This window comes from Pecten maximus, chromosome 11 (assembly GCF_902652985.1).
Source record: "Pecten maximus chromosome 11, xPecMax1.1, whole genome shotgun sequence".
NCBI lineage: Eukaryota > Metazoa > Mollusca > Bivalvia > Pectinida > Pectinidae > Pecten > Pecten maximus.
In genome coordinates this window covers 18,128,085-18,154,303 of record NC_047025.1, presented here as the reverse complement: position 1 = coordinate 18,154,303, position 26,219 = coordinate 18,128,085, and the positions used below count along the sequence as shown (strand labels likewise).

At 34.7% G+C, this 26,219-nt stretch overlaps 1 protein-coding gene across 1 annotated transcript in view; it reads right to left on the bottom strand.

Moving 5' to 3' along the window:
• LOC117337185 overlaps window positions 1-26,219 on the bottom strand; it is a 207,918-nt gene that overhangs the window by 96,807 nt on the left and 84,892 nt on the right. Inside the window, exon 3 of the mRNA XM_033898034.1 lies at window positions 4,889-4,968. The gene's annotated coding sequence lies outside the window, so the exon portion shown is untranslated. The remainder of the gene's footprint in view (window positions 1-4,888; window positions 4,969-26,219) is intronic.

Below are 26,219 nucleotides of genomic sequence, written 5' to 3'. Positions count from 1 at the left end.
AAATGGAGATTCTCAAACTTATCAGCAAAATATATCATTACCTTAGAAAAAGGACGACATTTCCACAAGTAAATACCCCATCTAATTGTGTAAATTGTTGCTTGGCTCTTTCACTGTCTCCAGGAGAAGTTATCAGTTATACCCGCATCCAATCAAATATTTACATCACAAACACCCTTTAATAGTCGTGCAAACGATTAAAAACTATTTTTGAATTAAAGATTAAAATATAATCTATTTATCGCCATCAAATGGTTTGTATTTAGGAATTAAAAAACAACAACACATACAAACTGTGTTATGATGTTCCCAGGAAATCCAGCCGGATACTTTAGCTATCATCACCTACATTAGAAGCAGATACTTAACGAAAAAGAAAAAAAACACCATTTGAATTCAATCAACTGAATGTGGCAAATTTGTGCTGGCGATATTGAATTAAACAAACCAAACTGCAATTCTTCATATATGGTGTGCGATTGGTCCAGCCCTTTGGCGACACACAGGTTACAAGATTGTGCTTCCGTTGGAAAATTAAAATTGGAAAAAAGAAAGTGTGACCAAGCTTTAATGATGTGTCACATCAAGGATGTTGTTTGATGACAGCCATTATCAAAAATTGTGTGGACAGTGACTTTAGGTTCTGTCAGCTTAACCACTCATCACCATAATAAAATCTCTTATTATTTGACCATCAAAAATTATTTTAATAGACCAAGATGTAAGCTACCAAGGAAAAGATAATGAAAGACATTTATTATAATAAAAATATGTATGTACTAAATTAAGTTTTTGAAGTCATGAATTTTGATATTTTAAAGTGATATGAAATATTTCTATTAAATAAATACGAACTTGCCATTAAAATTCTTAAGGGAAAAAAATGAAGAAAAATTGTATTGAAATTATGAATTATTTAAAATTACAATAAGTTGGAGAAATTGTGAAGCAAACAAGACTTTGCGACAAATAGAAGGAGTAACAGGTCTGTTAGACTGTGGGTATGACAGTGGTGGTGGTTCACCAGCAGTGTCAGCTGGCCACTCACGCAAACAATGGGGTTACCAGCAAAGAAAATAATTTTTATTTATCAATTATTCATTGTGAAAGTATAATCGTGTAGAGCTACCTTAGTTACATTGTGATGGTACAATCAGATTCTAATGAGCTTTAACACCAATCATTAATACGCGAGAGGAATTGCTGTCCGGGATGTCCTAACCACCATTTTCACATTTCATCCACAGTATTATGCCAGTCTTCTCATTCAAAATTTCCTCGTAGATTGTTTTTTTTGTATAATTGCCCCCATCAAATGAGAATTTTTTGGAAGCATTTGCATGCTTTTAGATGAGTCACCTCTGCATCAGCATCGGGCCCTAATTACGACTCACCATCTTGATAAATACAATAGAGAGTTTGATATTGGTGTCATATGACTGTACTGCCTAGTCGGCTGGTGTAATGAGTACAGCCTCATCAATATCATCAAATCCCACCATATCACCGTCATCCTCATCAATATCATCAAATCCCACCATATCACTGTCATCCTCATCAATATCATCAAATCCCACCATATCACTGTCATCCTCATCAATATCATCAAATCCCACCATATCACTGTCATCCTCATCAATATCATCAAATCCCACCATATCACCGTCATCCTCATCAATGTTACCAATTATTCTCAATCTGTAATATGTAACATCCTTCATGTACCACTTATGTGGATCATGTGACATTGTTCATGCCTCACTTATCTGGATCATGTGACATTGTTCATGCCTCACTTATCTGGATCATGTGACATTGTTCATGCCTCACTTATCTGGATCATGTGACATCCTTAATACCTCACTTATCTGGATCATGTGACATCATTGATGCCTCACTTTTCTGGATCATGTGACATCATTGATGCCTCACTTATCTGGATCATGTGACATTGTTCATGCCTCACTTATCTGGATCATGTGACATCATTCATGCCTCACTTATCTGGATCATGTGACATTGTTCATGCCTCACTTATCTGGATCATGTGACATCATTCATGCCTCACTTATCTGGATCATGTGACATTGTTCATGCCTCACTTATCTGGATCATGTGACAATGTTCATGCCTCACTTATCTGGGTCATGTGACATCATTAATGTCTCACTTTTCTGGGTCATGTGACATTAATCATGTGTCTCCTCTCTAGATGATGTAACTCTTTTCTTACATGGTCATGTGACATCCTTCATGTGCACTGTCTTGGTCATGTGACATGCTTCATATCTCACACGTAAAGACTTATATGGATGTGTTGTACAGAACATTAACAATAACATCTAATGATTTAACCTTCACAAGTCATCTTTTGGTAACTGTATAACTGGTGATGATGATATACCTGATTCAGATATTGTTTGTTCACGCCACCATTGTTTACCTGTCTGTACCTATCTTTATATCTTTACGTGTTTTCTCAGACTGTATTCATCGGTTTTATTGGGTGTATAATAGAGCATTCCAATCTCTATGGCAATTATGTGGGGCACAACCCATGATTAAACAGGATGCGTTGATATGTTTGTAAGGTGAACAAGATCGTCCTATGTACTAATGGAAAAGGGGCCATATCTGACGAAGATTCGCTTGATTCAGGTGTGAGCTATTATCTTACTTTACCTTCATCCGCTGTTTTAAAATGTTAAAATAAGAAATGACACATGTAAAATTTATGTTACGTAAACTACTTTGGCGCCCAGGTAATTACCTCCTTTTAAAGTTTTTAAAAATCAAACATTGAAAACTTTCCATTTCAATTATAATACAAGATATTAAAAACAGAAAATACGTAATGATTATATTGCCCCTTGTAGGGGTACATAATGATCTAGAAAAGTGCAAGTACACTTTTAAAAGTCATTTAAGATGATACAAATATTTGTGGGCATAAAACACTCCCAAATTATGATTAACTATCATCACCATTTTAATGAGACTTCCTATCTGATAGGAAGATATCAAAGTCTATGAAACTGATACACACCAATGCATATGCTAATTTGCCAGAATCGTTTGAAGTTTCTTAGCTTTATCAATGATAGATGGGTGAAACTGTGAGCTGTACATCCTGACATCGGTGAAGTGAGAAAGTTAGATGATAAGATTGCCTTCCTGAACAAATCATTGTGATGGTAAACCCTTGGAAGGTCAGAAACTCTCGTTAACAAACATTCGACTAAATGTATAAACATCTTGTAGGTTTTAATTCCGCCAAATGTGAAGAAAGAGGCTGAAGGGTTGGAGGCTTCACAAAAATCATCAATGATTATAATAACAAAGGCCAGGAATTAACGTTATTTACAACACGCCAGAGCGCTATCTACACAGAGACTGCAATTCTCATGATCGCAGTAAAAATTTCTTATCTCCCCATCAGGAATGTGGCTATTAATTAGACAGAATCCAGGCTGTAGGGGTGGTCTGGCAAAATGTACCCCTAACCAATGATTCACATCAGTCAAGGTCAGAAAGTTAAGTCTACTTCAGTATCATATCATGGAAATGAAAATTTAAAAGTTCAGTAAAAGCAACTTTTATTGTCAAATTAAAGGAAGAAATAGCGATTTCCTACATATAACAAACAAGGTCAAATTAACTCCCCACACAATTCTTAAATAAAGCAAGGATAACATTTCAATGTTTCCCATGAACTTTGAGTGTGCATGTTCTTTATGGTAAACCAAATATTTGTATCCATCTTAAACTTACTGTTCAGTATTCATCATGATTGCATGAACTTGCCGACTTTCTAAGTAAACATCTTATTAACCATGAACACTGCCAGTTCATGGCCAATGACTTCCACAGTGTATTTATCCTCCTGTTTAGGTAATTGTAATGGAGATGAGTTCATCATAGTAAGATGAATATAAGTTTGACAATAACTTCATTATACCAAACGTTTCCAAACTGCGGGCTCAATTTACATAGGAAAAGATATGCCCTCTTTCTGGTGATGGGGAAATATTTCTGAGGGTAGTGCCAGTGAATCAGTTGTCTTTACATGATTAAAATATGTTTGTGTTATAATTTAAAAGAAATCATATAGGAAGCATTTTCATTTACCGTAATCAATCTGATAATATTTCCTATGCGTGGAGTATTTACCGTAATCAATCTGATAATATTTCCTATGTGCAGGAGTATTTACCGTAATCTCTCTCATAATATTTCCTATGTGTGGAGTATTTACCGTAATCTCTCTCATAATATTTCCTATGTGTGGAGTATTTACCGTAATCAATCTGATAATATTTCCTATGTGTGGAGTATTTACCGTAATCAATCTGATAATATTTCCTATGTGTGGAGTATTTACCATAATCAATCTGATAATATTTCCTATGTGTGGAGTATTTACCGTAATCAATCTTATAATATTTCCTAAGTGTAGGAGTATTTACCGTAATCAATCTGATAATATTTCCTATGTGTGGAGTATTTACCGTAATCAATCTGATAATATTTCCTATGTGTGGAGTATTTACCGTAATCAATCTTATAATATTTCCTAAGTGTAGGAGTATTTACCGTAATCTCTCTGATAATATTTCCTAAGTGTGGAGTATTTACCGTAATCTCTCTGATAATATTTCCTATGTGTGGAGTATTTACCGTAATCAATCTGATAATATTTCCTATGTGTGGAGTATTTACCGTAATCAATCTGATAATATTTCCTAAGTGTAGGAGTATTTACCGTAATCTCTCTGATAATATTTCCTAAGTGTGGAGTATTTACCGTAATCTCTCTGATAATATTTCCTATGTGTGGAGTATTTACCGTAATCAATCTGATAATATTTCCTATGCGTGGAGTATTTACCGTAATCTCTCTGATAATATTTCCTAAGTGTAGGAGTGTCCTGGCTTGTCCTCTTCAGATAACTACTGGTACAACAACACCTATGAAAGAAAAAAAGAGATTTTATTAACTTTATGAAAAATCCAAGAATATTCAAGTTGGGTTTAAACCAATGTTAAATTTTGAATTCAAGAAGAAACCCTTTATTTGTTGGGGAGCTTTTAATACCCTGAAGATAATTAAACATTTTTGCCAGGTAGGACAAGGCAGGCCTTATCTATGGCAGGTCAGCTGAGGATAAGGCAACATTCTTCTGTTAAACTCGACCAGCTCCAAGTTACCTGATGTTTGATCAAAATTAATTAGCATTTAAATGAAATAGCACCCATCCAACCAGCTTAGCATTACGGAAGTATGAACATACAGGATTATACCTCCTGCTTTATTTCGGTTTTTTATTTTCGTGTCCCAACTGAAATCACATCACCTTGATCGCCTATCTTAATATATCAAACTTTTCTAACAATGACCTGTCTTTATGAACATTTCACTTTAAATCCCCACAAGCCTATAAATAGATCTGAAGGTAACACCATTATTTATTATATTGACAATTTAAAAACCATTTATGTCTACCATGTGGAAAAATTTTCATTGCAACTGAATTATTAGTGAAAAAAAAAAGTGAATTATTAACTGTATGTAAAATGTATTTTATGATAACCAATAAAATGTAAGCAATAGATAAGTTCTACAGACCTAATTCATGGGAAGACTTATAGAAATTGCTTCTAAAATTAATTTGCTAATAAAACCTATCAAACTACATAATCTATAAAATCAGATGGTATGTATTTCATCTGTACTATCTGTTTTTCAAGTGTCACAACAAAAATGTACACCTTATTTAAGATGATAAAATATTACCATGGTTTATGAGATACATATAAACAAAACAATTCTTCTTGTTCCTATGTGAGAATGTTTCTAGTGCCAGAGTACAGTTGACAGAGTATGAGTTACCTCCCCTTCACTAGAGCACACCTACCACAGCCATCAACAAGTACATAGCATCTCTGTACTGATGTTATTTCAAGTGAATAAAACTTTAATTTATCACAATTCGTTTTTATATTGACATTTTATCAAGTGGAATTTAAAAAGAAAAAAAAAAAAAAAAAATAATTTTCCTAAACAGAGAACCATGTTGAGTGAGTCGCTCCGTGTATAGACAAATTAATGTTAGATGCAATAGATTCTGCAGACAATATATTACCCACTGGTGTGGACGGTACTGGAAATACACTGTCTTCTCCGAGTTATTAGCTCATACGAAACAAGGGAATCATGAAAAATTCATCTCGGAGAAAAATATACACAAAAGATAATAAGTGTACACTGTATATTGATTTTAGTAGTGTTCATAATTATTGTGTTATCGTTCTCCTGTTAATGAAATTAATTTGCCCTGGTCAATATCATCTAGAGGCAGTGACCTAGAATAACCTCCACAGCCACTCGCTAACAGGCCTGGGTCTCTTTAATACATTTAGTTTTATCTGTCTACTCCGTCTAACTGTGATGCCATTCAACACATTACTGTATATCTTTTTGTGGTATATGATGTTTGAAATACACAAAATATTAAAGAAGACAGAAATATACTAAAATCTGGTTGTATTCCTGATTCTTTATCATGTATATTCCAACAACTAATTCTAGATTTGTTTTTATGTGGCATCATGTTTTATTCATGTAAATTATGAAGTATTTTAAAAGGAGTTTTTTCCAGTTTCTCATGATTGAAAAGAATAAAAATGATGAAAAAAAATATGAGAGATAAAACGCATTTCCCACATAATGTTTTTATGCAACTTATGTGCAAGCGGGCTGCTTCCATTAAGCTGATTGCACTGATCTGATTAATCCTACCAAATTTAGCCCCCTAAAACCTGTTTCCCATAACCTAATTTGACAAGGGCGGTCATTAGCAAGACCCACGATGAATAATTGTATCGACAACGGCTATAGAAAGTCTGCGCACCTTCATTATCACAGCCGGAATATTAAATTCATTTATAAGTGAGCAGTAACACCAGTCCAATCAGAAGCGTGTCATGGAATCTGTATTGTATCGTTGACCCTACAGCGTCAGTCCACAGCCTATTGTCAACTACACCAAATACCATCACTATAGCCAACACCTTCTATAGTAGCCATCTCTACATTACCATTAATCCCAGCACTGCCAGTCAAATCACACAGTCATTACGGACCCTGGCAATACTCGTGTGAGAAAAAAGTGTCAGAAATAAAAGATTAACAATAAAAATAACCGATTTCTTTTATTGTATTTGTAGAATAACTGATTTCTATCTCGTTTTTAAGTTCGGATTTACATAATAATGGATGTGCAAATGTAATAGCGACTACAGTTTTTAACTGTAGGTATAGTCACAAGCCATCAAAACAGTTTGCAGACCAGGATCGATAGTTTTCGAGGGGTTATTCTAAAAGCTCCCCTGTTTGTCTGATCCGAGCAGAGATAATAAATATTTACAGCACTGAAAATTAATTTCATGATGAGTGAAAAGATATGATTTTGTGTAAGACGGGAGCTGTATTTCTGACAAGTTTATTGTGACCGGCCTGCAGTCTAGGTCACGGAACTACGTCTGAAATCGGCCCTCGGTAGAAATTCAAATTTCATTTCCATACTGATACTTATGTTAATGAGTGACAATAAAGTGACAATAATTCCCGGCTTTGTCAGACAGCCTATACAAGGGTTGCCATGACAACAAAATTGCTATTGTTATTATAAAGAATATATCATCTTTCTCCTTGTGGTTTGTGGTGACCCAAAACCTTTGTACATCTGACTTTGGTCAAAATGAAGTAGGACTGAAAACTGATCACTTTACTACTTTGTAGTTACAATAAACAGCAATTTTATTAGTCCTAACATTTTAAGATAGCATGTTCAAACTCATAAAAGGATTTACAGCAAAACATGTGCAAAACCGTATCATTTACAACAAAACTATCAAAATTCCAATTTTCTGATAATCAAGAGAGTTGTATATTTAACGAGGCTTAAAAACACAGCAGAAAATTTGCATACTTATAAAATGTAACAAAAGCATTTGAATAACCTTGGATTAATTTATGCAGTAAAACGTTTGAATGGACAGAAGAGAATATCAAGGGACAAGCTTTGTAAAGGTAATTTATATGCACACACATTTTAAGACATTAGACATATGCCAATGCATATTCTCAAGTGTTAATATTAATTTTCAGGGGCAAAATATGTTAACATAAAAAAATATAATTGCTTGCAGTTCTGTCACCAGAATTTAAATAAAGTATTCAAATTCAACAACATTCATACTTTTGATATTTTCATGAGATTTTGATTTATGTTTTTATCTGACAATATACTGCACCAATATTTCTAAATTATATTAAATTTTGAAAATGAAATGAATCAGTCTTAATTAGGTACATTCACCTTGTTTTGTCAGCTTGGTATACGTAGGTTTGACATTTTCCACCCATATTATTAACAACATTATGACAGGTCATATCTAACATTCTGTGTGTACCAGCTGGTGACCTTGATAATTGTTCAATCTAATACTCAGTGTGTACCTTGTGACCTTGAAAATTGTCCAATCTAATACTCAGTGTGTACATTGTGACCTTGACAGTTGTCTGATCTAATACTCAGTGTGTACCTTGTGACCTTGACAATTGTCCAATCTAATACTCAGTGTGTACCTTGTGAGTTTGACAGTTGTTTGATCTAATACTCCGTGTATGTACATTGTGACCTTGACAGTTGTTTGATTTAATACTCAGTGTGTACCTTGTGACCTTGACAGTTGTTTGATCTAATACTCCGTGTATGTACATTGTGACCTTGACAGTTGTTTGATCTAATACTCAGTGTGTACCTTGTGACCTTGTCAATTGTCCAATCTAATACTCCATGTATGTACCTTGTGATCTTGACAATTGTCCAATCTAATACTCAGTGTGTACATTGTGACCTCGACAATTGTCCAATCTAATACTCCATGTATGTACCTTGTGACCTTGACAATTGTCCAATGTAATACTCAGTGTGTACATTGTGACCTTGACAATTGTCCAATGTAATACTCAGTGTGTACATTGTGACCTTGACAATTGTCCAATCTAATACTCAGTGTGTGTACCTTGTGACCTTGTCAATTGTCCATTCTAATACTTAGTGAGTACATTGTGACATTGACAGTTGTCTGATCTTATGGTCAGTGTGTACCTTATAACCTTGACAGTTGTCTGATCTAATGGTCAGTGTGTACCTTGTGACCTTGACATTGTCTGATCTAATACTCAGTGTGTACATTGTGACCTTGACAGTTGTATGATCTAATACTGAGTGTGTACATTATGACATTGACAGTTGTCCCAGCTAGCACTCAGAGTATACCTTATTAATATTTTGTGACATTGTCATGTGTCTTTTTTATACTCTGTGTGTATCTGATAACCTTGACATGTCCTATCCTACAGTATGTGTGTACCCTGCTTGGTGACCTTGGCAGTTGTCCTAGTTACCAAGGGTAGCCATGGTTATCACAATAATATGGTTTGATGAGTTTGAATTCCTGCCTTTAAATTTAAGAATTGACATAATTAAATTGAACAGGTCAATGCTATAACTTACATAGGGTTTACTGACGATCAAATGAAGCTGTATAAATATGTTTAAGACAATTTTCATCAACTCATTTCAAACAATTTTAACATTTTTCATTGTCATCAGCACATTGTAAACATTAAAATGTATTTATAGACCTGTTCTGTCTGAAAATATGCAATTTCAATAATTCTCTTAATGCATAATTGCAGTAAAAACACTTCTGGAGTATGAAATACAAATCAATGAATTATGGCCTAACATAAAACTTCCATCTGAACTCTTTAGACCCATAAACTTCTGTCATAAAATCTCATTCTGTAATTGTAAACTTGTGTGATTTGTTCTAGTAAGATAATGTGTATTCCGAGTTCTTTAGTTATCACGTCATTCCTGATGAATATATGATAACACTTTTTATGGTGCATGCATATCATTTGCAAAGTATGTTATAACCAAATGTTGGTAGATTGTCAATTTAACTTCTAGCTGTCTCAAGTTGTGTTATCTCTTTTTATCAACGTTTTTCCTACTAAAGAGGTTTCCCTGTCAAACATTATTTCCCCATTCCAAGTGTTTCTCATACTATTTCTTCCACTCCACACTGTTTCCTGCACTCCATACTGTTTCCAAATCCATACTGCTTCCAAATCCATACTGTTTCCTGCACTCCATACTGTTTCCCCACTCTATACTGTTTCCTCCACTCCATACTATTTCCCCACTCCATACTGTTTCCTCCACTCCATACTGTTTTCCCACTCCATACTGTTTCCTCCGATCTATACTGTTTTCCCACTCCATACTATTTTCCCATTCCATACTGTTTCCTCCGATCTATACTGTTTTCCCACTCCATACTGTTTTCCCATTCCATACTGTTTTCCCACTTCATACTGTTTCCCCCACTCCATAATCTTTCCCCACTCCATACTGTTCCTTCCACTTCATACTGTTTCCCCACTCAATAATCTTTCACCACTCCATACAGTTTCCTCCACTGCATACTGTTTTCCCACTCCATACTGTTTCTTTCACTCCATACTGTTTCCCCACTCCATACTGTTTCCTCCACTCCATACTGTTTCCCCACTACATACTGTTTCCTGCACTCCATACTGTTTCCCCACTCCATACTGTTTCCTGCACTCCATACTGTTTCCCCACTCCATACTGTATCCTGCACTCCATACTGTTTCCCCACTCCATACTGTTTCCTCCACTCCATACTGTTTCCCCACTCCATACTGCTTCCTCCACTCCATACTGTTTCCTGCACTCCATACTGTTTCCTGCACTCCATACTGTTTCCTGCACTCCATACTGTTTCCCCACTCCATACCGTTTCCTGCACTCCATACTCTTTCCCCACTCCATACTGTTTCCTCCACTCCATACTGTTTCCCCACTCCATACTGTTTCCAAATCCAGACTGTTTCCTCCACTCCATACTGCTTCCTCCACTCCATACTGTTTCCAAATCCATACTGTTTCCCCACTCCATACTGTTTCCTCCACTCCATACTGTTTCCAAATCCATACTGCTTCCAAATCCATACTGTTTCCTGCACTCCATACTGTTTCCCCACTCTATACTGTTTCCTCCACTCCATACTATTTCCCCACTCCATACTGTTTCCTCCACTCCATACTGTTTTCCCACTCCATACTGTTTCCTCCGATCTATACTGTTTTCCCACTCCATACTGTTTTCCCATTCCATACTGTTTTCCCACTCCGTACTGTTTTCCCACTTCATACTGTTTCCCCCACTCCATACTGTTCCTTCCACTTCATACTGTTTCCCCACTCAATAATCTTTCACCACTCCATACAGTTTCCTCCACTGCATACTGTTTTCCCACTCCATACTGTTTCTTTCACTCCATACTGTTTCCCTACTCCATACTGTTTCCTGCACTCCATACTGTTTCCTGCACTCCATACTGTTTCCCCACTACATACTGTTTCCTGCACTCCATACTGTTTCCCCACTCCATACTGTTTCCTGCACTCCATACTGTTTCCCCACTCCATACTGTATCCTGCACTCCATACTGTTTCCCCACTCCATACTGTTTCCTCCACTCCATACTGTTTCCCCACTCCATACTGCTTCCTCCACTCCATACTGTTTCCTGCACTCCATACTGTTTCCTGCACTCCATACTGTTTCCTGCACTCCATACTGTTTCCCCACTCCATACTGTTTCCTGCACTCCATACTGTTTCCCCACTCCATACTGTTTCCTCCACTCCATACTGTTTCCCCACTCCATACTGTTTCCAAATCCAGACTGTTTCTTCCACTCCATACTGTTTCCTCACTCCATACTGTTTCCTCCACTCCATACTGTTTCCCCACTCCATACTGTTTTCCCACTCCATACTGTTTCTTCCACTCCATACTGTTTCCCCACTCCATACTGTTCCCCCACTCCATACTGTTTCCTCCACTCCATACTGTTTCCTCCACTCCATACTGTTTCCAAATCCAGACTGTTTCCTCCACTCCATACTGTTTCCTCCACTCCATGCTGTTTCCCCACTCCATATTGTTTCCTCCACTCCATACTGTTTTCCCACTCCATACCGTTTTCTCACTCCATACCGTTTTCCCACTCCATATTGTTCCCTCCACTCTATACTGTTTTCCCACTCGATACTGTTTTACCACTGCATTTTGTTTTCCCACTCCGTACTGTTTTCCCACTCCATACTGTTTCTTCCACTCCATACTGTTTCCCCACTCCATACTGTTCCCCCACTCCATACTGTTTCCTCCACTCCATACTGTTTCCTCCACTCCATACTGTTTTCCCACTCCATACTATTTCCTCCACTTCATAATTTTCCCCCACTCCATACTGTTTCTTCCACTCCATACTGTTTCCTCACTCCATACTGTTTCCTCCACTCCATACTGTTTCCCCACTCCATACTGTTTTCCCACTCCATACTGTTTCTTCCACTCCATACTGTTTCCCCACTCCATACTGTTCCCCCACTCCATACTGTTTCCTCCACTCCATACTGTTTCCTCCACTCCATACTGTTTTCCCACTCCATACTATTTCCTCCACTCCATACTGTTTCCCAACTCCATACTGCTTCCTCCACTCCATACTGTTTCCCAACTCCATACTGTTTCTCCACTCCATACATGTTTTCCCACTCCATACTGTTTCCCCACTCCATACATGTTTTCCCACTCATACCGTTTTCTTCACTGCATACTGTTTCCCAACTCAATACTGTTTCCTCCACTCCATACTGTTTTCCCACTCCATAATCTTTCCCCACTCCATACTATATACTGTTTCATCACTCCATTTGTCTGAACTTGTTTATACCCTTGATCTTTTCACAGACAATTAATATTGCATTAAATATGTATTGCATTGAATACATCAACATTCAATAGAAAATAATTGTATATCATTGATATGTACGTCTATGATTTCATTTGGTAATAATTTAAACATTTGCCATGAAAAAAAATCCATTGAAGCTTTAACCTTTCAAAACCAAGTTTTCCAAGCTAAATTATTAGGTTAGAAGTAAAAACCTTTGGTGTCCAAACTTTGAATGTAAAGCTTGTGATTTCATCACTTTAATCCAGGTCTCCTGACATTTCGATATATGTTATATATAATTAAGGGTAATATTTTTCTATATGCATTCCAAAATAGTACTAAAAATTTCATGAATGTGCCAGCACATGTTTGAAATGACTAACATTGATCCCAGGAGACTTAAAATAAAGCTTTATGTCAAAATTTTCAATTCTGTACAAAATTAATTTTCACAGTATATGTTATTACATGCCATAATACTTTTGGAAACGCATGTTTGAGGTGTACAGATGTTGCGGAGGCTGACACCTGTATCAAGCTAACGCCTCCTATAAAAACCAACACTTGTCTACATTTTATGTCCTATAGTAAACCTTTAACGTGCCAATCTGTAGCTAATATCTAATGCTACTCTTATCCCTATTTTGCTGTTTCTTAACTAAATATAAGTAAGTGTAATCTGAAAATATCATACTTTTGGCAATCCTCTTGGATAGCTGGCTCATACAGAATCATTCATTTGAAACATTTCATTTATCTCAAGAATTGCCAACAGTTTTTTTTTCATTGACATACCATTTAGCAGGAGACTACTCAAACAGAACATTAATACTTAATCAATATCAATCCAAATTACCTGGAATTAGTGATATATTTTTAATTAGTTCAACTGAATTTAATTAGCCCCAGATGTTGACCTAATGTTTTGATTAGTAACCTAAAGATGACCTTATATCTTAAATAATCTACCTGAAGATTATTTTAGATCTCAGTAAGTCTACCTGAAGATTATCTTAGATCTCAGTAAGTCTATCTGAAGATTATTTTAGATCTCAGTAAGTCTATCTGAAGATTATTTTAGATCTCAGTAAGTCTAACTGAAGATTATTTTAGATCTCAGTAAGTCTAACTGAAGATTATTTTAGATCTCAGTAAGTCTAACTGAAGATTATCTTAGATCTCAGTAAGTCTACCTGAAGATTATTTTAGATCTCAGTAAGTCTAACTGAAGATTATCTTAGATTTCAGTAAGTCTACCTGAAGATTATTTTAGATCTCAGTAAGTCTACCTGAAGATTATTTTAGATCTCAGTAAGTCTATCTGAAGATTATCTTAGATTTCAGTAAGTCTAACTGAAGATTATCCTAGATTTCAGTAAGTCTAACTGAAGATTATCTTAGATTTCAGTAAGTCTACCTGAAGTTGACCATATATTTTAATTAGCATACCTGCAGTTGGTGTTATATTTTGAATTAGTCTACTTGCAGTGGATGTTTTATTTCTAATTAGTCTACCTGTAGCTTATGTTAGTGTAAACTTTATTATTTTACAACAATTGCGAAACAAGTTATATCAACTTATATCAATCATGCTTGTTGGCCCAGATGGAAGTGTACGAGAGGTCCTATGTTCTATTTCTAATTAGGCTACCTGTAGTTAATATTATATTTTCTAATTAGTCTACCTGTAGTTAATATTATATTTTCTAATTAGTCTACCTGCAGTTGATATTATATTTTTAATTAGTATACATAAAATGGATGTTATATTTTCAATTAGTCTACCTGTAGTTTGTGTTCTATTTCTAATTAGTCTACCTGTAGTTAATATTATATTTTCTAATTAGTCTACATGCAGTTGATATCATATTTTTGATTAGTCTACCTGTAGGTGATATTATATTTCTAATTAGTCTACCTGTATGTGATATTTCATTTCTAATTAGTCTACCTGAATTTTATGTTATATATATTTCTAAATAGGCTACCGGTAGGTGATATTATATTTCTAATTAGTCTACATGTATGTGATATTTCATTTCTAATTCGTCTACCTGAATTTTATGTTATATATATTTCTAAATAGGCTACCGGTAGTTGATATTATATTTTTAGTTAGTATACATAAAATGGATCTTATATTTTTAATTAGTCTACCTGAAGTTTATGTTCTATTTTTAATTAGACTACCTACAGTGGTTGACATATGTTTAATTAGGCAACCTGCAGTAGATGTGTATTTCTAATTAGGCTACCTGCAGTTTATGCTATATTTATTAATTAGTCTACCTGAAGCTTATGTTTTATTTTTGATTTGTCTACCTGCAGTTTATGTTATATTTTCAATTATTCTACCTGAAGTTTATGTTATTATTTTCTTAATTAGTCTACCTGGAATTCATGTTCTATTTTTGATTTGTGTACCTGCATTTGATATCAGTTATATTTTAAATCATTCTACCTGAAATTTATGTTATATTTTTAATTTGTCTACCTGAAGTGGACTGTAAATAATTTATTAGTCTATCTGGAGTTGATACATTAAATTATTAATTTGTCTACACCAGGTAATTCAAGTTGATATTGACAATATATCTTTAAAGCTAGCTGTATCCAAACACTTTCATTATCATAGGGAGGATCCAATCACTATCATGGTCTAAACAAAAGTTCAAAAAAATATCTTCTATAACCAAATTTCACAAGGCAAACTTTTTTATCCAGAAATGGCACACAGTAAACTGGCATTTCAAATCAAATTTGATGGATGTTTACAACTGAGAGTGTTTAATCCTAAAAGTCTAACGTCATTGTCTACATCATATGTATTCCTCCAACTGTACAGCCACAGGCTTTATTAGGCTTCCACTTATTATCTTACTAAAGACAAAGACAGACTGCCCTAGATGTATCTAAAATTTTGTCTCATTTCAAAAAGAAAAGTATGATAGATAATTCTGGCATGATAAAATAGTTGTATTGTATGACTAACTGAACAAGCAAAAACTGAATGAGTAATCTAAATGGGTTTTTATCTAAGTCTCCTAGACAAAACTGACACTGTCTCCAATGGAAATATTGAGAAAAATGTATGGGTGCACACATTGTTTTGATGTTAGCATGATTTGTTGCAGGAATTTAAGCCGTCAATCTTCATATGTAAATGGTCATCACAAACTTACACATAAATCTAAATAGTGGAATTAGATTGTCTATAAACATTTCAGTGTAGAACTCAGTACCTTTTCATTGTACATTCATTGGATTGTAACTTTTACCTAAACCAGTAGTGAGGCAAATCATTGACTAGTTACAAAGTGGACTCATATCATTAACTAGTTATAAAGTGTCATATCATTAACTAGTTATAAAGTGGACTCAAATCATTAACTACCTATAAAGTGGACTCATATCATTAACTAGTTATAAAGTGGACTCAAATCATTGACTAGTTATAAAATGGACTCATATCATTAACTACCTATAAAGTAGACTCATATCATTAACTAGTTATAAAGTGGACTCAAATCATTAACTAGTTATAAAGTGGACTCAAATCATTGACTGGTTATAAAGTGGACTCATATCATTGACTAGTTATAAAGTGGACTCAAATCCTTAACTAGTTATAAAGTGGACTCATATCATTAACTTGTTATAAAGTGGACTCATATCATTAACTAGTTATAAAGTGGACTCAAATCATTAACTAGTTATAAAGTGGACTCAAATCATTGACTAGTTATAAAGTGGACTCATATCCTTAACTAGTTATAAAGTGGACTCAAATCATTAACTAGTTATAAAGTGGACTCATATCATTAACTAGTTATAAAGTGGACTCAAATCATTAACTAGTTATAAAGTGGACTCATATCATTGACTAGTTATAAAGTGGACTCATATCCTTAACTAGTTATAAAGTGGACTCATATCATTAACTTGTTATAAAATGGACTCATATCATTAACTACCTATAAAGTAGACTCATATCATTAACTAGTTATAAAGTGGACTCAAATCATTAACTAGTTATAAAGTGGACTCAAATCATTGACTGGTTATAAAGTGGACTCATATCATTGACTAGTTATAAAGTGGACTCAAATCCTTAACTAGTTATAAAGTGGACTCATATCATTAACTAGTTATAAAGTGGACTCAAATCATTGACTAGTTGTAAAGTGGACTCAAATCATTAACTAGTTATAAAGTGGACTCAATTCATTAACTAGTTATAAAGTGGACTCATATCATTAACTAGTTATAAAGTGGACTCATATCATTAACTAGTTATAAAGTGGACTGAAATCATTGACTAGTTATAAAGTGGACTCAATTCATTAACTAGTTATAAAGTGGACTCAATTCATTAACTAGTTATAAAGTGGACTCATATCATTAACTAGTTATAAAGTGGACTGAAATCATTGACTAGTTATAAAGTGGACTCAATTCATTAACTAGTTATAAAGTGGACTCAATTCATTAACTAGTTTTAAAGTGGACTCAATTCATTAACTAGTTATAAAGTGGACTCATATCATTAACTAGTTATAAAGTGGACTCATATCATTAACTAGTTATAAAGTGGACTCATATCCTTAACTAGTTATAAAGTGGACTCCTATCATTAACTAGTTATAAAGTGGACTCATATCATTAACTAGTTATAAAGTGGACTCATATCATTAACTAGTTATCAAGTGGACTCATATCATTAACTACCTATAAAGTGGACTCAAATCATTGACTAGTTATAAAGTGGACTCATATCATTAACTAGTTATAAAGTGGACTCAAATCATTGACTAGTTATAAAGTGGACTCAAATCCTTAACTAGTTATAAAGTGGACTCATATCATTAACTAGTTATAAAGTGGACTCAAATCATTGACTAGTTGTAAAGTGGACTCAAATCATTAACTAGTTATAAAGTGGACTCAATTCATTAACTAGTTATAAAGTGGACTCATATCATTAACTAGTTATAAAGTGGACTCATATCATTAACTAGTTATAAAGTGGACTGAAATCATTGACTAGTTATAAAGTGGACTCAATTCATTAACTAGTTATAAAGTGGACTCAATTCATTAACTAGTTATAAAGTGGACTCATATCATTAACTAGTTATAAAGTGGACTGAAATCATTGACTAGTTATAAAGTGGACTCAATTCATTAACTAGTTATAAAGTGGACTCAATTCATTAACTAGTTATAAAGTGGACTCAATTCATTAACTAGTTATAAAGTGGACTCAATTCATTAACTAGTTATAAAGTGGACTCATATCATTAACTAGTTATAAAGTGGACTCATATCATTAACTAGTTATAAAGTGGACTCATATCCTTAACTAGTTATAAAGTGGACTCCTATCATTAACTAGTTATAAAGTGGACTCATATCATTAACTAGTTATAAAGTGGACTCATATCATTAACTAGTTATCAAGTGGACTCATATCATTAACTACCTATAAAGTGGACTCAAATCATTGACTAGTTATAAAGTGGACTCATATCATTAACTAGTTATAAAGTGGACTCAAATCATTGACTAGTTATAAAGTGGACTCATATCATTAGCTAGTTATAAAGTGGACTCATATCATTAACTACCTATAAAGTGGACTCAAATCATTGACTAGTTATAAAGTGGACTCATATCATTAACTAGTTATAAAGTGGACTCAAATCATTGACTAGTTATAAAGTGGACTCATATCATTAGCTAGTTATAAAGTGGACTCATATCATTAACTAGTTATAAAGTGGACTCAAATCATTAACTAGTTATAAAGTGGACTCATATCATTAACAAGTTATAAAGTGGACTCAAATCATTAACTAGTTATAAAGTGGACTCATATCCTTAACTAGTTATAAAGTGGACTCCTATCATTAAATAGTTATAAAGTGGACTCATATCATTAACTAGTTATAAAGTGGACTCAAATCCTTAACTAGTTATAAAGTGGACTCCTATCATTAACTAGTTATAAAGTGGACTAAAATCATTGACTAGTTATAAAGTGGACTAAAATCATTAACTAGTTATACAGTGGACATAAATCATTGACTAGTTATAGACTCATTCTGTATGTCAGGATTCACTTCAAAAGTGATGACAAGAACATAATTCAAAACAATGACATGAAGTTATCTCTGTTCAATATTCCCAATCTAGATATCAACACAGCTTTTTGTATAAGACCTTGTTAGATGGCTGATGACAAGTTTTCTGTGACCAGGAATCAGACCTATACACACAGAGGTTCTCTAAACCTGACAGTAAACTAGGGATAGTAATGTGACAGTAGACTAGGGATAGTAATGTGACAGTAGACTAGGGATAGTAATGGGACAGTAGACTAGGGATAGTAGACTAGGGACAGTAATGTGACAGTAGACTAGGGATAGTAATGTGACAGTAGACTAGGGATAGTAATGTGACAGTAGACTAGGGATAGTAATGTGACAGTAGACTAGTAATGTGACAGTAGACTAGGGATAGTAATGTGACAGTAGACTAGGGATAGTAATGTGACAGTAGACTAGGGATAGTAATGTGACAGTAGACTAGGGATAGTAATGTGACAGTAGACTAGTAATGTGACAGTAGACTAGTAATGTGACAGTAGACTAGGGATAGTAATGTGACAGTAGACTAGGGATAGTAATGTGACAGTAGACTAGGGATAGTAATGTGACAGTAGACTAGGGATAGTGATATGACAGTAGACTAGGGATAGTAATGTGACAGTAGACTAGAGATAGTAATGTGACAGTAGACTAGGGATAGTAATGTGACAGTAGACTAGGGATAGTAATGTGACAGTAGACTAGGGATAGTGATGTGACAGTAGACTAGGGATAGTAATGTGACAGTAGACTAGGGATAGTAATGTGACAGTAGACTAGGGATAGTAATGTGACAGTAGACTAGGGATAGTAATGTGACAGTAGACTAGGGATAGTAATGTGACAGTAGACTAGTAATGTGACAGTAGACTAGGGATAGTAATGTGACAGTAGACTAGGGATAGTAATGTGACAGTAGACTAGGGATAGTAATGTGACAGTAGACTAGTAATGTGACAGTAGACTAGTAATATGACAGTAGACTAGGGATAGTAATGTGACAGTAGACTAGGGATAGTAATGTGACAGTAGACTAGGGATAGTAATGTGACAGTAGACTAGGGATAGTGATATGACAGTAGACTAGGGATAGTAATGTGACAGTAGACTAGAGATAGTAATGTGACAGTAGACTAGGGATAGTAATGTGACAGTAGACTAGGGATAGTAATGTGACAGTAGACTAGGGATAGTGATGTGACAGTAGACTAGGGATAGTAATGTGACAGTAGACTAGGGATAGTAATGTGACAGTAGACTAGGGATAGTGATGTGACAGTAGACTAGGGATAGTAATGTGACAGTAGACTAGGGATAGTAATGTGACAGTAGACTAGGGATAGTAATGTGACAGTAGACTAGGGATAGTAATGTGGCAGTAGACTAGGGATAGTGATGTGACAGTAGACTAGGGATAGTAATGTGACAGTAGACTAGGGATAGTAATGTGACAGTAGACTAGGGATAGTAATGTGACAGTAGAGTAGGGATAGTAATGTGACAGTAGAGTAGGGATAGTCATGTGACAGTAGACTAGTAATGTGACAGTAGACTAGGGATAGTGATGTGACAGTAGACTAGGTATAGTGATGTGACAGTAGACTAGGGATAGTGATGTGACAGTAGACTAGTGATAGTGATGTGACAGTAGACTAGTGATAGTAATGTGACAGTAGACTAGTGATAGTAATGTGACAGTAGAGTAGGGATAGTCATGTGACAGTAGACTAGGGATAGTAATGTGACAGTAGACTAGTAATGTGACAGTAGACTAGGGATAGTGATGTGACAGTAGACTAGGGATAGTAGACTAGGGATAGTAATGTGACAGTAGACTAGGGATAGTAGACTAGGGATAGTAATGTGACAGTAGACTAGGGATAGTAATGTGACAGTAGACTAGGGATAGTAATGTGACAGTAGAGTAGGGATAGTCATGTGACAGTAGACTAGGGATAGTAATGTGACAGTAGACTAGTAATGTGACAGTAGACTAGGGATAGTGATGTGACAGTAGACTAGGGATAGTAGACTAGGGATAGTGATGCGACAGTAGACTAGGGATAGTGATGTGACAGTAGACTAGGGACAGTAATGTGACAGTAGACTAGGGATAGTGATGTGACAGTAGACTAGGGATAGTAATGTGACAGTAGACTAGGGTTAGTGATGTGACAGTAGACTAGGGATAGTGATGTGACAGTAGACTAGGGATAGTCATGTGACAGTAGACTAGGGATAGTGATGTGACAGTAGACTAGGGATAGTGATGTGACAGTAGACTAGGGATAGTAATGTGACAGTAGACTAGGGATAGTAATGTGACAGTAGACTAGGGATAGTGATGTGACAGTAGACTAGGGATAGTAATGTGACAGTAGACTAGGGTTAGTAATGTTTACCATACATAGAATAAACAGATAGTTGTTCCGGGTCAAAGTGACATGCCTTATTATGTAAACCATAATGTGATAGATAGTCTGAGCTAGAAGTCTTCGGTTGTTAAAATGTCATCATTATATGCAAATTAATCATCTCCAGCAAATGAAAGTATCAAACTGATAGTCATATGAGCTATAGAAATATAATACAGCACAGGCTTGAAAAAAAAAATCTCCTCTACCAGCAGTAATGAAATACATCTCCTCCAATCAAAGCCTGAAAAATCATAAAAGTGTGAATATTCCACAACTGTTAGCATTGTCCACAATTTTACTCATTTAGAAATGGGTCATATTCATTAGCAAATGTGTTTGTTAATGGAATAAGCCATGTATGTGAGTTAGGTAGCAGTGTACAGTAAAAATGCCAAATTCTGAAAAATATGGCACACGCTTTAGATATGTAAACATTGCCAGTTAACCTTACATATAACCTCTAATAAAGTATATATATTTGAAATCTGTACATCATTTGCAATTTTAATAGAGCTCTGAAGGATAAGTAAACTGATATTTTCTGTGATTTTTAGAGCTGTGAATACCATGGTAACAGCTTAAAAAATTCTCAAAAATTGCAAAATATTATGATATTTGACCCAAAATGGCACAATTCTCTACACAATTTTTTTTCTGAAACCTATTTAAAGTTAAATATCTCTATCCCAAAGACAGAATTAATCTTGTTTGGACATATGTTGTAAATTAAGTTTTTCCGCTATCTTACCTTTTCTGTGGGCTTCCATTTTGCGCTGTAGGCGAAACTAAATTTCCTGTGTAAACACACGTTCGGAAAATCCGGATATTTAAAATCCGGAACCAATTTATTGACTTTTGTTTTAATAAATGTGAAGCCTGTATGTACTACTTCATACTGGATATACCAATTATAGTGTACATTTATTTTTTCATTTTTTATACATATCATAATACAGGAGTTATTTGCTTAACAAAAAAATTGCCCATGGCCAGGCTGTCTTACTGTGGTGTGCTACCTTATACATCACTTTTGTTAATTCTAATTTTACTAAAAAACCCATGAATGTCTAGAATATGTTCCGACGAACAAAATGACATATCGGGTTAGTGTGTATCTTTAATAGTCACCGAGTATTGCTGATTTCCCTGAGAGGTGTATTTTGACAACTTTTTCTCCCAATCCAGTAATAAGGGGAGGTAATTTTAAAGATGAAAACTCCCATAATTCCGTATATCTCTTGAATAAAGTTGTGTTTTGAGTTGAATGTGGTACTTTGAGTCTCTGTGCATGTAATCAAGCAAAAAAATACTATACAACTATCAAATTTAGCCTTGTAATATGACGTCATAGTTATCATGACGTCATCAGTAACTATGACGTCATCAGATGGTATCTATGACGTCATAAATACTCAATGGTGTCATAATAAATAACCAAATTCCTTTCCAAACCTCAGCTTAGCAACACATACAATATTCTAACTGATAAATCATGACATGACATCCAAGATTTCAAAATGTCATGCCTATGACATTACAGTCATCTGTTTCCACCCCGGTAATTCAGATATGTACCAATGATCATATGAAAGTGTCCGCTGATCCCATTTTATGCGGAAAATGCTATTTTTTCTGCTTTACCGAAGGAAGTGACAATAATTGACAATATTGTATCAACCGTACACTCCACCAATTGAAATTACATGCTTACCAATGTATAAATAAATTGAAAATAATGGTTTCACCAAATATTTCAAAAAATAACACTTACTGTAATAGTTTCCATGGATACGGGGTAATAAATCAGGTAAAACAAACCAGAATTCAGTCTATATGGTTTGTTAGATACCCAATAAGTTATTTTGGGTTTGTTATAAAACATAGAATATCTTTTCAATTTACACTGACTCATTAACATTATGCTTAATTAACCCACCCTTAAAATGGGTAAATATGCGAGTTACCTCCCTTGATTCCTCTAATATGACAAGCCAGATAATAAACAAGTTTTAAATTGTTTTTATGCATTTTTCAGCAATAATGAACTAAAATGAAGCTTAATCAAGCATAATTAAGCACAATTTCCAAAAAATAACATTTTTCAGCCCTTATAAGGTAGCAGTGTACAGTAAAAATGCCAAATTCTGAAAAATATGGCACACGCTTTAGATATGTAAACATTGCCAGTTAACCTTACATATAACCTCTAATAAAGTATATATATTTGAAATCTGTACATCATTTGCAATTTTAATAGAGCTCTGAAGGATAAGTAAACTGATATTTTCTGTGATTTTTAGAGCTGTGAATACCATGGTAACAGCTTAAAAAATTCTCAAAAATTGCAAAATATTATGATATTTGACCCAAAATGGCACAATTCTCTACACAATTTTTTTTCTGAAACCTATTTAAAGTTAAATATCTCTATCCCAAAGACAGAATTAATCTTGTTTGGACATATGTTGTAAATTAAGTTTTTCCGCTATCTTACCTTTTCTGTGGGCTTCCATTTTGCGCTGTAGGCGAAACTAAATTTCCTGTGTAAACACACGTTCGGAAAATCCGGATATTTAAAATCCGGAACCAATTTATTGACTTTTGTTTTAATAAATGTGAAGCCTGTATGTACTACTTCATACTGGATATACCAATTATAGTGTACATTTATTTTTTCATTTTTTATACATATCATAATACAGGAGTTATTTGCTTAACAAAAAAATTGCCCATGGCCAGGCTGTCTTACTGTGGTGTGCTACCTTAGTGGGTCACAATAGAGCTGTGCAGCATTCCACCTGATTATCACTGCAGAAAGACATTAATTAATTAATACCAAAGATTTATCAATAATGAGCAGATCCATAGTCAAAACACACCGCCCAATGAACTATTGTTTATTCTGCACAGTCGTATAAACATTTAAATAATTCCACAATCGGGGAAAATTAAAACAATAAAAAATCTCCCTGACAACCATACATTACAGCTGGAAACCTGATGTGAGCTCCATTTACAAGTTGCCGGTGTTAATGAAAGTCCATGTGAAGCATTAATTTATCTTTTGCTAATGGAAGTTATGAGAGTTTAATCATATCCTGTCCCCTTGGAATCCAAGGCACAGCTTGATTCATTGACATGCTGCGCGGATTGCTAATATGGCAAACATCTTTATTCTATGTCCCAAGTGCAGCAATATGAACGTCAACATACAGTCTCACTCACAGAGTAAATACCCAATGACATCATTGAAATCTCAGAAACTTTATCCGACTTTGAATTTGGGCTAAAAAGGGGATTCCTGATAAAACTATTGACAAAATGCAATAAAAACTCTCTAATCTTAGCCATGTCTAAGACTTGGAGTACATGGAATTCCTTTTTGTCTATAGCACCCTAAGGTTTTAGTCAAGAAATGAAAATAATTGATTAGTAAAATATGTTGGTATTATAACTATTCCTATCCTCATGAGCTGACAAATTCTTTAATTGTAATAAAAGCTGTATACAGACTTGACAGGAGGAGATATCCAATGTGACTTCTTATTGGCCTTTAACAATGGCCACTCCACCAGGATCCCCATGGAGGCCACAAAGTACAGTAGAACGACTTATATCTGAACCACTCAGGAGAGGTCACCAGGATCTCCATAGAGGCCACAAAGTACAGTAGAAGGACTTATATCTGAACCACTCAGGAGATGTCACCAGGATCCCCATGGAGGCCACAAAGTACAGTAGAACGACTTATATCTGAACCACTCAGGAGAGGTCACCAGGATCTCCATAGAGGCCACAAAGTACAGTAGAAGGACTTATATCTGAACCACTCAGGAGACGTCACCAGGATTCCCATAGAGGCCACGATTAAAGTAGAGTAGAAGGACTTATATCTGAACCACTCAGGAGACGACACCAGGATCCCCATGGAGGCCACAAAGTAGAGTAGAACGACTTATATCTGAACCACTCAGGAGACGACACCAGGATCTCCATGGAGGCCACGATTAAAGTAGAGTAGAACGACTTATATCTGAACCACTCAGGAATTCAGGAGACACCTGATTTGTCTGGTTATGCAGCCTCTAGGACATGTGATTTCATAATCACAAACTTGTGATGTAGGGGGCATTGCAGGAATTTGAAAGTTTGGATAATTGCTGACAGACGGACGAACGGACGACGGACACCGGACGCCACGGTATGGCATAAGCTCACTTTGGTCCTTCTGACCAGGTGAGCTAACAAGAATGATGTTTCCCCTCAAAATAAAGTCCAAATTATGAAATAAACAGATATTCCTAGAAAACCTATAACCAGTCTGCTGTCATGTTTAAATATTAATAAGGAAATTTAACTATTTTTTCCAATGTAAAATATTGGACACTTCAGTATGTTAATCAATTTCTGCTTGTAATTTGTAATTTAATAACGTCAAACAACATAAACATAAGCTATATTGTACGTTAAAAGCTTAGGTAATTTTGAACCATCATGTACTTTTAATAATTAGGTCATCAGCCAACATGCAGGTAATATAACTTGAGCGATCTTAAAACTGACTATTAATAAACAAATGTGTTTATTAAGTTTTTTGTAAAAATTCAATTTCCTTTTTTTAATTAGCTTTTCAAACATCAAAATGGCATTCTGATGATAAAAGTTAATGAAATGGAATTTATTGTTGAGAAGCATTCAGACATGAGATTTCTATTGTAAAGTTAAGTGGAAAAGAAAATG